General features: G+C 41.4%; 1 non-coding gene across 1 annotated transcript; it reads right to left on the bottom strand.

Moving 5' to 3' along the window:
* Positions 1–11,835: 11,835 nt before the first annotated feature.
* TRNAL-AAG (transfer RNA leucine (anticodon AAG)) lies at positions 11,836–11,917 on the bottom strand. The gene has a single exon. It is a non-coding gene; the product is annotated as a tRNA-Leu (tRNA).
* Positions 11,918–14,599: the final 2,682 nt, after the last annotated feature.

The raw sequence follows: 14,599 nt of genomic DNA, 5'->3' as shown, positions 1-14,599 counted from the left end.
AGATCTCCAAGGAACCAGGGAACAAAAGCTGAAGAGAAAAGGAACTTCCCCCAGAGCTGACACAGAGAGGAAGCCATCCTCTAGCGCTAGTGTCCTATAAAACTTATAAAAAAAAATAAAAATCCTTATAGCCTCTGTTAATTAATGGTGTTCACTTGTGGTATTTCTCTTATAGCAGCACTAGGTAAGTAAGACAGAGTAGTGGTCCTCAATTCAAAATCCAAGCTAAAAAGACTGCAAATTCCAAAACAGAGACTTGGCAGTCTGGACCCTGCTGCCTCTCCAGGTGCCACATTGTGATTAGGCCAATCTTCTGGTCTACGATCAAGTTGCTAAACCTACAACATAAGAGAATTGCAACTATTCTTGCATTAGGCAGGCTTGTGATCTGAAAGAGGCTGCTTTGTGGCTAACAGGCCATTCCTCTTCCTCCTTGGAGGAAATTGTGCCGCTACACACTTTCTTCTTTATGCCCCCATATGCATTCTTGTTTCCTAAGCCACTGCTTTCTTTCTGTTGGACTCTTGTAAGGAACTTCAGTTGTATGGCAACCTTGGCTTTCCGGATTCTTCACTCTTCCAAGAACCAGATGTAAGCAGTATAGAAGTCCAATGCAAAAGTATGGGTGAGCTTTGTCCTAGCACAGAAACACCACAAAATTTAGTAAAGCAAAAATAAAGTTTTATTTGGCATGTATTCAAAGACACAGAAGTAGGAAATGGACAAATATGCTGCTAGAGCCATGTCTGTCCAAGTCAAAGGAATATTATAGAATAGTCAGAAATAAAAAAACAGACATGCATGCTGCCACAGCCATATCTGTTTGAGTCCAGGGAATGTTCCACAATGAACAGTATATATTAACATTACAAAATGAGCAAAACCAAAAATTCACCCGCACTTTGAAATGATTCAACCAACCCTACTCCAACAAATTCTTCAGGACAATCACTTTTACATGCTGCATGCGCAGCTTTTAAATCGCTGAAAGACTTCCAGCCTTTTTTGACCTAAAAAAAAAAAAAAAAAAAAAAAAGGAAGGCTCAATAAGAACCATATGCACCTGGTTTGACGTATTTACAAATTCGACTTAAAGACACTGTCAGGAAGAGATCTGTTTCATAACCGGGGGATGGCCTATAGTCATATGTTACAATCCACTTGCCAATTTCTGTACTTTAATTGGTTTATTTAGATCATTTACATTCAATGCAATTGTTGATTATTCCAGAGCTTAGGTTTGGCATTTTATTTTTTATTTTCTGTTTGTATGTTCTCTCTCTTTATTTCTTTTTTTTGCTGTTTTTTTATGGATTACTTGAACTTTTTAAAAATTCATGTTAATTTATAGGGTTTTTGAGTGTATCTCTTTCCATAGATTTTTTTAGTGGTAAAAGAGTATATATATATATGTATGTAAGTATGTATGTATACATAAATCACAGTGTGTCATCCTATTACCAGTTCAAATTAAGTGTAGCAACCTGCTTAGGCTGACTTCTCTAGAGAAGCAAGACCAGTCAAGCATATAAAAAAATATATGGAGAGAGGTTGTTACATCAAGGAAATGGCTCCTGTGGTTGTAGACGCTGGAATGTCCAAAGGCTATGGGTTAGGGTAGAGACTTCTTCTGATTCACATAGCCATGGGCTGGCACAGCCAAGATTGGTAGGCCAGACAGCAGGGCTCTTGCTCACAGGCTTTGAAGACTGACAAATCCCAAGACCAGTAGGCAAGATGGCAGGTAAGCTGCTAGCTCAAGTCCGAAGAACCAGAAGTCAGAGGAACAGAACCCAGCTGCAGGATCCAGAGCAAGCTAAAGCTTAAGATCCTTGCCAAAGAGTCCACCTATACTGGATGCAGGCCACATCCCCAAGGAAATCCTTTTCATCTGATTGGCTACTCATGGCAGATCCCATCATGGAGGTGATCACATATCAAATCTCATCATGGAAGTGATCACTTCATCATACAACTGCCAAACTACAAGGAAGCTGCCAAACCACTGAGAATCTTGGACCAGCTAAGTTGACACCCAATCTTAATGATCACACAACCTTACTTCCCTTTTTGGGGGGAGGGAGTTTAATCTTCCGCATCTCTATGCTTGCTCTTCTCAATGTTGCAACTTGCCTACAATGAATGAGTGACTCCTCCTTCTTTTCATTTTCTTTCTCATCTCCCTCCTCTTCCTTCTCCTTCTCTTCCTTTTTTATGCCTTATTCACTGTTTACTGCTTACATCCAAAGGAATAGGATAATTATCTTGATGACATTTGCACATTAGCATATCCATCCATAATATGATCTAAGAATGTTTGTGACTTTGACCTAAACCTGGAAAAATACTGTACAGGTAATCCAGGAACAAAAGGGAAGTTTTGGGATGAAGGAAGAACTAGCTGTCTAGGGAGGAAAGATGGCATGGGAGATAGGATAAAACTATTGTTTATTTCTCCCAAATAATTTGTCACTTCCAAGAAGCCAAGAGTATGTGAAAACAGAGAGGATATGTAATTGCTTTACTTTAGGAATTTGTGGATTTCTCATCTCTCCTCACTTACAAATATGTAATGCATAGTTGGTGGTGGGTCCCACAAAATCACCTTGGATTGATTTGTCTGTCAATCCACAAGGAAGTTAGAGAAAAATTCTAAGGAAAATACCTAGGAGGTTAGCATTTCAATGACACAACCATCCCTCCAAACTTTTTTGGCTCTCTTCTCCCTACTTGAAGTAGCTTGGAAATCTCCAAACTGCACCTCAGACATCAGGACCACTCTCACAGGGAGGCTTGGGACCCACAACCGTGACCCACCTGCATATCAGGTGATTCTTCTACTTGTTGGTAGAGGATCAAGTTGTAAAAACCTACATAATGAATGGATTCTAATAAAATATTTTCCTGAGGTTAAAAGCTGGCATTTCTGACAAGGAGAGCTCCTGTTTGAGCTTGCAAACTCCATGGGCCAGCACCATCTTATCTTTGAGACAGAAAAGATCTGATCATACCAGCCTATGGCACTCCCTCTCATGCTGTCATCTGTGCTCCTTTATTGCAGAGTTTAGTTATTGGCTCTTATTTTTCGACCCAAGTGCATCATTATTGTCACTGAATTAGACCAGTGAGCCCTCAAAGAAATATGTCACTTCTGTTTATCTCACAATCAGTTTATTAATTCTAAGTAATTCTGTTCAGAGCTTTCAGGTGATATTTGATTTCCTTTTTGAATGGTGTTAAATTTTCTTCCAATTACAAAGTAAAAATTTGAAGACAGAAACTGAATGCTCCGTAGCAACTTTTTCACTTTGAGGTTTGGGCTACTTCTTTAGTGTATTGGTCACGTCGCTTGATGGATAGGCCTCTGATTCCAGATCAGAAGATAGAAGTTTCCAGTCCATACTTGTTCCCTTGTTTATTGTTGGGCAAGAAGTGGAAGCTTCTTGAATTGACATCCAGTGGTTGGCTCTAGAGTTCTTGCTGGAGGGGAGGGATGGAGATTGGGTTGTGTCTCCTGTCAGAGATCAATAAACAAACCAAAAACTCAAACCAAACCCGTTGCCATTGAGGTTTAGTCAATACCATAAAGATTAAACCTGTTGGGGTCCACTGCATTCCCACTCATAGTGATCCTGCAGGGCAGAGTAGAACTGCCCCTTAAGGTTTCTAAGGTTCTAAATCTTTATGGAAGCCAACTATCCATCTTTTTCCCTCAGGATGGCTCTCGGGTTCCACCACAAACCGCTTTACCATTGTACCACCAAGGCTCCACAAAGATGAACAGTTAACATTAAAGAGTTTCAAAAACCAAAAATGGGCCAAGTCTCAAGAAGACAATGAGCAAACTTATGTACCCACTAATTGCCATTATACTAGATTTGGTCAATAATTTGCATTATGTCACTGGCAACAAACCACTAAATGTACTGTATAAAGAGTTGGTATCGACATTATAGTGACCCTGGTTTTCCTGGCTCACAGACTTGCTTTAGGAATGGGAGATGGTGGCCAAGAAAAAGATGTGACAAATAAAATAGCCCACTGTAAATGATGGAATAAGCTTCTCTGGAGAATGCTCGGTTTCAAAGGTCTTCTAAGGAAAAGTTAGAAATACGTGTGTGCGTGATGGTGATGTGGTTATTAAGCCTGAACCTGCTCTTGAAATCTGGACGCTCATTTAGAGTCTGTTGTACATCCATTGAGTTATCCTAGCTCAGGGATTCAACTTTTCCTGACAATTACTGTCAAATACTTCCTGGTGAAAACCCTGGTGACTTAGTCGTTAAGAACTTTGGCTGCTAACCAAAAGGTCAACAGTTCGAATCCACCAGGCGCTTCTTGAAAGCTCTGTGTGGCAGTTCTACTTTGTCCTATATGGTGGCTATGAGTTGGAATCGACTGAAGGGCAACAGGTTTGGGTTTTTTGGTTTTATTCTCTAGCCATTCTTTGTGTTATTTACTTTATAAGCAAAACCACTAACATTTGATAAAGTCAAGGCAAAATCTTCAGGCATGTCCCCCTTCTACATTCAGCATTGCTCCCTACCACCAGCAATGAAATTTCTTTCGGTTCTCTCAGAAGTCACCAAGATCTGGGCTTCTGTAGTACAAAGAAAAACACCTCATGTGTGCCCTTCAAAGTGTGCTGTTTATCCTGGGACCACAAGACCAGTTCTGAACTCTCATATCCAGAGTTTCAGATGAAAGGAGCTGGAGTTTTCTGCAGAATAAGTGATCTCAGCCCACTTTCCTTAGAGAGAGCCTTCTTACTACTTGTGAGCTTAAAGGAAGCACAAGATTGATGGAGAGCTCAGAAATATTCTACCTCCTCGATGATCCGGAATCCTTTCTTCCACACAGTTACGAGGTCCAAGCCCTCTTCCACACACTTCTCTTCTTTTTTCTTATCTGTGCAGCAGCCATCTATGTTCCTTCCCAGCATCTGCAGCCTCCATTTCTTTATCAGTGGACACATCGCACTGCCCCTTCTACCCATTTTTCCCCTCCCACTTTCTTTGTGTTTACTGCCCCTCTTCTGCGGTGACGTTTCCCCAGGTTCCTTATTCCCCATTCAAATTTCTAGGCCAGTGGTTCCCAAACCTATCTGATGGTATGAATTACCTGGTGACAATTCTAAACTATATGCTCCACCTTATTTCAATCCAATCAGGAACTGGTAAGTGGACCTAGGGATCCATATTTTTATAACATTCTCAGGCTTTTATTCCCAAGATTTGGTGCCACTGAAATCCAACTATAGCACATATGACCCTTATGTCTTTGTGTTAGAGGCTCATTCGGGTTTATTATATTACCTTTTAATATCTTTCTGCCCCTGAAGACCAGTAGTCCAAATTCAGGGTGTCAAAAACTCATTGCCATCAAGTGGATTCTGACTCATAGTTTACTCATAATGACCATATAGGGCTTTCAAGGCTGTAATCTTTACAGAGAGAACGCTGTTGGTGTTTAAGAGGTTGGGTGCTTGTTGGAACCCACCAACAGCTCAGCTAGAGAAAGTTGCAGCAGTTTGCTTCCTTAAATACTTCCAGCCTTGGAAACCCTGTGGGGCAGTTCTACACTTATCTTATAGGTTCACTGTGAGTCAGAATCCACTTGATCCAATGGGGGGTTTAATATTTATGGCAGCAGAGTGCCACATCTTTCTCCCCACAGTGGCTGGTGGGTTCCAACCACCAATCTTCTGGTTAGCTGCTGAGCGCTTAACCACTGTGACAGCAGGGCTATATTTTCATAGAGACTTCAGGGGAAGATCCTTTTTTATTTCTTCCAGGTTCTTGTAAACACAGGTGTCCCTTGGTTTATATCCGTAGCATAACTCTGTGGCAGTCTTTCCTCTGTCTGTGTCTCTGTCTTTTCCCCTCTTCTGTAAGGATACCACTCAGATGGGATTAGGGCCCACACTAATCCAATATGATGTCACGTCAAGTTAGCTGATCACATCTTCGAAGAACCTATTTCCAAACAAGATCACATTCTCAGATACTGGGAGTTAGGGCTTCAACTTATCTTTTTTGGGGGTACACAACTGAATCCATAACACATCTGTATATACCAGAGATTATTGAAACAGTTCCCGATGAACGAACCTGTGGTTTATTTTTTGACTTTTTCTATTATAAAATTTAAAAAGATTAGGCATGATCATATTTCATCTTGTATTTTTACCCATGTGTATTTTGAATTGATTGCTAACAAAAGGCTTGCTGGTTGGGAGGATAAATGCAAATAATATTTTTCTAGCTACAGCTGTGTAAGTTTTGAATCTGTGCATATCACATAATAGAAGCTCAGTGAACGTATGTTGGAGAAAAAGAACTGGCATAATTTAATGCAAACTCATGAAAAGTTACTTAGGGTATATCACGTTTCTTTTGGGAGTGAGAATCCTGGAGTCACAAGTGGTTTTGATCAATAGAATCAGAACTTACAGTAAGTGAGGTAGAGAATTTAGGGGTGGGGAGATAGAGAGGAGATTGGTTTTCCATGGAGAGGAAAAAATCAAGGTCCTACTAGGACTGGAACCCAGGATCTGTTATTTACAAGAGAAGACTTTGAACCAATAAGCCATAGTGCTTGTACAAAGGCATGGCTTAGTACTGTTTTTCTCCTGTCTGATTAGACAAAATACTTTTGCTACAAAATCTACACGATCCAGCCCAGTTTACTGTGAGAATACGGACAAACACAAGAAGACATTTTGCTTACTCACATGTGCTGTAGAACTACTAAAGCAGGAAAAGTTTCGAGCTGCTTGAGCGTCAGTGCCAATAATTCAATTAGTCCAAGGATAACCACCAGCAAAAGCAGAGGCAGCCCAATGGTTCCAAATGGGATATAGGTTTCAAAAAACCAACTTCGCTGTTTTTCGCCTCATCTTTTGTAATTTAGGCTCTTCATCAGGATGCCCTAAGTGAGGGTCTCTAACTGAAGGAATTCCACTGAGACTCAGACTGCCAAGTGATCATCACTTGCACTCACAGGAAGCAGTGATTTGGAGGGGAGGGAATGGAGGAGAAGAAAAGGCTGAGAGGGTTGAATTCAGGTACTGAATCTCCCTCAAAACCCTAGCTCCCCTAAAATCCCACAGGGGCAAAATCCAGCACTATAATGACTCTAATCAGAAATCCAGAGGTGCAGAGCCTCTTGGGGGAAGGGAAGGGGAAGTGAGGCCTGCTGGCCACACGGGGTTCCTGGATCCAGGTACAGTCCTCCTAAAGTGAAGAGCCCTATGGCTCCTGCGAAACCCCACAGTGCCTTCTACTCACCTAAGCCTGGTTTGAGGCACATTAGGTCACCCACTCATCTGGTTTCAATCCCGCACTTGCACCCTGCGGGGATCGCCCCACCCACCCATCCACCCTAGTTGCATGCCCCATCCTCTCAAAGCTCAGAGGGCTGGGTCGGGTAGCTGTGAACGTGCCTGCAGCTCTGCACCACAGAGAAGGTCCCGCGTGGGATTGTACAAGGGCCGGGGAATTCGAAGTGAGGCTCCAGGGGCCCCGGGCCCCTAGGACTCGCGGGTACTGAAATGCCTGAGGGGATGAGTAAGGGAGGTCGACAGGGGAGGCGAGTTCCAGCGACCTCGCCCTAGTCTCCTTGGGGGTGTGAGAACTGGCAGAATGCATCCTCTCAGCGCCTGGGGAAGATGCCAAGACACGGGTCAATTGCAAACTGATGTCTGCTCTGAGATCTGGGAAATAAGACCGTCCACACATGCAGCAAAAACTGGAAGATCTGTTGCCACAATAAGGAAGCTCTCTCACAAACGCGTACCTTTACACACTCGCACACAACCATGACTGGATGTCCATGTGGGTGAGATGGGAGCTCCTCTGTTCTCTGGTTACGGACACAGAGAATAAAATCCCGCTGCCCACCCCCAACCCCCAGGCACAGCTGACAAGAGGCTTCACCTCCGCCTGGTCACAGTCCCATCTGTGCGTACGCAATGAGTTTTAATAATTTTCTGAAGATGAATCTTTTTTTCTCTCCTGGAATTTGATGGATTTTTTTTTTTTTTTAATTCGTCTGTCTTCGTGCTTTATGATATTCGGGTATCATAAGCACACAGCAAAGGAGGAAAACTCAAGTCTCCACAGTCCCGGCTTGAACCGAATATCAAACTCTTCGCAGCTGGAAAAAGTGTGAAAATCTCATCCTTCACTCACCCTCAACCTTCCCAGTCCCCCAGTTTCTCCTTGCACAGCAAACATAGTCTCTCGGGGATATTATTTCCTCCATTTTTTATACAAATAAGGAAATTGCAAACCATTGTAGGGCATTTTCACTTGAGGTATGGTGGAGTGATTTCCAAACCAATACAGAAAGAGCTTCTTTCTTGCTTGACGGCATAGAATTCGTTTTTGGATGTTTCACAATATATATCTTGCCCATACAAACAAGCAGCAGTAAATAATATTCCTTGTCTGACATGGCAAGTGGGCGTGAGTACTTTCTATTCATGGAATTGCTGAAGCAGTCTATGTGATAGTGTGATGGTAATTCTGTTGGATCTTGCCTAATATACATTCCCACCAGCATGCCACAATGGTCTGGTTTCTCACACTATTGCAACCACTTTGGATTAATATACTAGTAACAATAATAGGAAACCTATTGTATTCTATTGGATTGATTCTGGCTCACGGTGACCCCATGTGTTACAGGGTAGAACTGCTCCACAGGGTGTTCTTGGCTTTAACATTCACAGAGGCAGATTGTCAGGCCTTTCTTGCCTTTCTTTTGTGTGAGACTCTATGGGTCCAAACCAGTAACCATTAGGTTAGCCCATAAAGATTTATCCTTTGGACACGAAATACCGTTCTTAGACATAAAGAATAGTCAGAAATGACAAGAGTCTCATTTTCTTTAATAGACCATAATCGATCTTAACCTACTATTAGGGAGATAGTTACTTTGCTTATGTTCTCCAAAGGCGCCCTAGTTGAGAGCTCACTTATGTTCTCCAAGGGTGCCCTAGTTGAGAGCTTGGCTGCCAATCAAAAGTTCAAACCCTTGGATTTTTTTATCGTCCAGTTAGAGGATTCGATCAAAACGGGCTAAGTTTCTGGAAATTTCGTCCTCAGATAGATTCAATTTACAATAGTTTCGGCATCGGTGGGATTCCAACTGAATGGCCCCACAGAGACTGGAGCCTTAATCCAAGGCCTTAGAACTCTCAGACACACTGCCATAATGCCCAGGATGTTTCAATCATATTTACCAAGACACAAGATTGTTATCCACCACCTTATTCTTTTTCTAGAATACTTCTACATGGTACTCATCCAAAACACCAACAAATAATAACTAAAACTTATTGGAAATTTAGTACCTGCCATGCATTGTCCTTACTTTTACTGTCATTCAGTCCTCTAAATTGCCACAGTAATAGGTGCTTTTTACTATGATTTCCATTTTCCTGATGAAGAATATGAGGAACAGAGATATTAAGTAACTTGCTGAATGTCATCCAGCAGTAAGTGATGTTTAAAGCGGTAGTGGGAGACTTCACTTTCTTGTATATTTAGTCAGTATGGGTTAAAATCCTGAAGTGATTTTGGTCAAGGCTATGTGACAAACTGAAAGCAACAGCAAACTGTTGCTTTAATGTTCATGGAGTTAGATTGCCAGGCCTTTCTTCTGCAGTGCCACTGTGTGGGTCCCAGCCACTATTCTTTAGGTTACTAGTTGAGTGCAAACCGTTTTTGTCACTAAGAGACCTTTATGCCGACATAACACAAACAAACGGAACAATCCAAACCAGTTGCAGTCAATTGGATTCTCTGGGTAAATAACACTTTCAGATATTATAGCATACAGTAAACAAGCCATTGTTCGTCCACCTGGATCTTACTTGGTCCAACGGAGCCACCCAGAAATTGGAAAATAATTCGCTATTTAAGTTCCACTTGTAAATGATGTAGCAAAATGGAAACTTCAGATGAATGATGTTGGACTAACTGGGAAGCCATCTAGGAAAATGAAAGTTTATATCAATATGTCATCGACGAAACTTAAATTCAAAATACACATAAAATTTAAAGGTAAAAAATGAAAAATAAAACCAAATATAAGTACTGGAGAGATTACATAGCTTTGGGTAGAAAACCAATTTTTACACAAAACATAGAAACAATGAAACCTTGACATAATTCAGTACATTAAAAAAATTCTACCTGAGTGCACCTCCATTCTCTTAAAAAAAAAAAAAAAAAACACAAGATGAGACAAAAAGAAACAACAACCAAAAACCCAAACAACCTACAAGAAGAGTGGGAAAAAAAATAAAAGAAAAGAATACCTCATGGAAAAAATATTTGTAATTTCCCTACTACATAACTGGGAAATATTAGTTTCCCTAACGTGTAATGTGCAATAGAGTAGGTTTGGAAAGTGCGCAGTGTGGGGGGCGGGGGGGGGGAAGTTTCCTATTGGCTTATGTGTCCCTGAGTGGAGCAAACTATTAATTGGCTGGGATGTTAACTGAAAGAATGGAAGTTGGAGTCCGCCCATAGGCACCTCAGAAGAAAACCCTGGTCATCTACTTCCAAAAAATCAGCCATCAAAAACCGTATGGAATACTCACCTCCAAACACCCTGTCCAATGATGCTGTCATACACAGCCTTCAAAAGGCAGGCGAGTTGTTCATTTTTACTTAGCATTAGGTAACGAAATGAATCTGGCATTGAAACGGACTTAAATTATTACCAATGGGCTTAGACTCTGAAAAAAAGTGCTATGTCACATGAGTCCATCTTCAGATTAAGCAAGAAAGCCAGAGGGGAAGGGCCACCACGGGTTCTCCAGGCTAATGGAGGAGAGCCACGTTGCCCCAGAGGCTTCCAGTAGAGGAAAAAGAAGGAGAAACTGAAACCCAGCCCATTGGCCCTGCTTGTTTTATTATGTGGAAGCTTTTTCAGAGGCCCTGATTGTGTAATCAAAACCTTAGCAATTGGTAGGACTTCGTGTTCGTTGGTGTTTTAAACTAAGAAACTTCCGGCCCAGCTATTCCAAGCACAGAGCCTATGAAAAGAACGCTGGAAAAAAAAACAAAAAACAAAAACGAAAGGAAACCTTAGGGAGCACAGTTCAACTCTGATGTACCCGGAGTCTTCAGGAGTCAGAGCTGACTCCATGGCAACTGCATATTAGCTTGCTTATGCAAATAATATTCGGTGCAGGTAACCCCAGACTAACCCCAGGCTACTTGCCCGGGTAGGTAAAGGGAGCGCTGGCGCCATACCGGTTAAGTGCTATGGCTGCTCACCAAAACCTTGGCAGTTCGAATCCAACAGGCGCTCCTTGGGAACTCCATGGTGGCAGTTCTACACTGTCCTATAGGGGCGCTATGAGTCGCAATCGACTCGGCGGCAATGGGATTGGTTTTTTGGGTTTGCGTAGGCAGAATCCGATGCAGGTGGAATGGGGAGGGGAGGTGGTGGAAGAGTTTCACCGTGTATAAAGTCTTACGTTTTTGTAATTTGGAAATATATGAGTTATATTTGTTTAAATATATAAACATTTTAAAAACCATAAAGATTGAATCCTTGGACACGAACTACTGCTCTTAGATCGATCTTAACCTATTATTAGGGGGATAAATGTCTTGCTTATGTTCTTCAAGGGCGCCCTAGTTGAGGGCTCGGCTGCCAAACAGAAGCCTAAATTCAGCAGCCGCTCCTTGGAAACTTTTTGGGACAGTTTCGCGCTGTGCTGTATAGGCTCGCTATGAGTCGGAAGTGACTGAATCAAAGCGGGTAAAGTTTTTGGTAATTTCGTTCTCTGATGGATTCCATTTCCAATAGAGTTGGCAGCAGTGGGATTCGAACCCACGACCCCACAGGGACTGGAACCTTAATCCAGCGCCTTGGCCCGCTCGGCCACGCTACCGTGCTCCCGAGAAACTCTTAAATCATTATATTTAGGAAGATACAAGAGTGTTTTCCATGACGTTATACTTTTCCTAGAACATTTCTACACGGTACTGGTCCAAAACTAAAATTTATTGGAAATTTATTACGTGCCATGCACTTTCCTTACATTTACTGTCATTCAGTCCTATAAACTGCCTCAGTGGTAGGTACTGTTACTATGATCTGCATTTTCCTGCTGGAGATTACCAGATACAGAGATAATCAGTAACCTGCTGAATGTCACCCAGCTGTAAGTGATGTTTAAAGCAGTAGTGGAAAACTTCACTGTGTTATATATTTATTCAGTCGGTGGTAAAATTCTGAAATGATTTTGATGAAGGCTATGTGACAAACAGAGCAACAGCAAACTTATGTATGACTTAGCACTGATTGCTTTTGGGGAATGGAGACGTATTAAAAAAAACAGGAAAGCCACTGTCATCCAGTCGACCTTATAGGGCAGAGAAGGACTACCCAAAGGGCTCCCAAGGAGGAGCTGATGGGACTCCAGCTGCTTGGCCTTTTGGTTACTAACCCAACTCCCGATCACTGTGCAATCAGGGTTCCACTGGTCGGAGCATGGTATATGGAAGTCTAATATTTCGGTAATTTCACTGATGCTTGAAATGTTTCCAGTGTGGAGAAATTTACTAAAAGCAATTTAAGTGGTGCCTTCTTAGCACAGCAGGTAGCCAGTCAGTCTCATAATCTGAGGATCCTGATTTCAAGCCTTAGAGAGAGTACCAAGGTTTTTCTTGTCTCTTCTACTAAACTCTGTTGAAAAAGACACGTAGTAAGAAAAATTGTAACACTGATCAAGTTTTTGAGTACAAAACGCAGATTCCAGAAGCATCTCCGAGTAATCCTGAGTGATGTGATTATAGGTAGGGAGCAGGACCTGTAATTTTTAACACTCTGCCAAGGAATCCTTAAAAAACTTTATCAATTTCTTTTTGTAGCCAGACAGCTTTTCAATACGCTGACTACAGTACAACCTAATACCAAACTCTGGATTAGTTACCTATTGCTACTGTAGGAAATTATCACAAATTTAATGGCTTCAAAAAACACAAATTTATTATTTTCAGTTCTGGAGGTCAGAAGCCTGAAATGGGTCCTAGGGAACTAAACTCAAAATGTTGGCGGAGTTGCATTGTCTCTGGAGACTATGGTAGAGAAGTCACTCCTTGTGGTTCCCGGCATCTGACTCCACTCACACTCTTTTGCTCAAGCCTACGTTATGCTGATCTGTGGTTCTGTTGTCGCATTGCTTTTTCTAACGGTGAACCACCTGTCTACCTCTGATAAGGATCTTGTGACTATATTCGGCCCACCCAAAAAATGCAGAAATTTTTTTCCATCTAAACATCCTTCACTTAATCAAGTGTGCAAAATACCTTTTGCCATGTAAGGTAACAGATTCACAGTTTTTGGATATTAGGATGAGGATAGTTTATAGGGATATAACTACACATGGTACAGTCTTCCTTCTGGTCTACGAAGATTCACAACTGTCCCACATGTAAAAACATTCACTTCATGCCAGCATCCCCCCAAATAGCAACCCATTACAGTATCAACTCAAAGACCAAAATTCTCATCTAAATCTCATCAGCCCAAAAGTCCTAAATCTTCTATTATCTATATCCTCTAAATAAGTATGGTTGAGGCTCTGGTATAATCCCTCCTGAGATACAATTACTGTTTTTCGGTGAATCTGTGAAATTCAACAAACAAATTATCTGCTCCCCAAAATGCAGTGTGAGACAGGCATAGGGTAAGAGTTTTAGACATTTCGATTAAAGAAGGGAAGAAATTGAAAGACAAAAAGGAGCCACTGGTCCCAAGAAGTGTCTAAATCCAGCCAGGTAAATAACATTAGTTATCAAGGCTTGGAGTTAATGCTCTGTGGTTTAATGGCTCTGCCATCAGAGTCATCCTCTCAAAATCATCTTTCCACTTACATGAAAAGTGAAGAGCACATGTTTTTACCAACTTCTGCATTCTGAAATCGATCGAACATGCAATCAATGTACCTTGAAAAAAATTTTTTACTGGTAATTGAATTGTGACAGTTGGAAACAAAGAAGAAGGACAAGTAGCTGTAAAATATGGCCTTGGTGATAGAAATAGTGCTGAAGATCGCATGACAGAATTTTGCAAGACCAACGACTTCTTCATTGTACATACCTTTTTTTCACCAACATAAATGGTTACCATACACATGAAACTAACCAGATGGAATACATAGGAATCAAATTGAATAAATCTGTGGAAGGAAATGATGGAGAAGCTGAATATCAACAGTCGGAACAAGGCCAGGGCAGACGGAGGAATAATCGGTGAATTTATTATACGCAAGTTCAAGCTGAAGCTGAAGAAAATTAAAACAAGTCCATGAGAACAAAGGGTGACCTTGAGCATATCCTATCCACATTTTGAAACCATCTCAAGAATAGATTTGACACATTGAACACTAATGACCAAGGACCAGAAAAGTTATGGGATGACATCAAGGACATCATACGTGAGGAAAGCAAGAAGTCATTAAAAAGATAGGAAAGACAAAAATGGATGCCAGAAGAGACTCTGAAACTTGTCCTTGAATGTTGACTAGCTAAAGAGAATGGAGGAAATGATGAAGTAAAAGAACTCAAGT

Source organism: Elephas maximus, chromosome 1 (assembly GCF_024166365.1).
Source record: "Elephas maximus indicus isolate mEleMax1 chromosome 1, mEleMax1 primary haplotype, whole genome shotgun sequence".
In the NCBI taxonomy this organism is placed as follows: domain Eukaryota; kingdom Metazoa; phylum Chordata; class Mammalia; order Proboscidea; family Elephantidae; genus Elephas; species Elephas maximus.
Note: the sequence above shows the minus strand (reverse complement) of the source record. Positions and strands in the feature narration are given on the sequence as shown.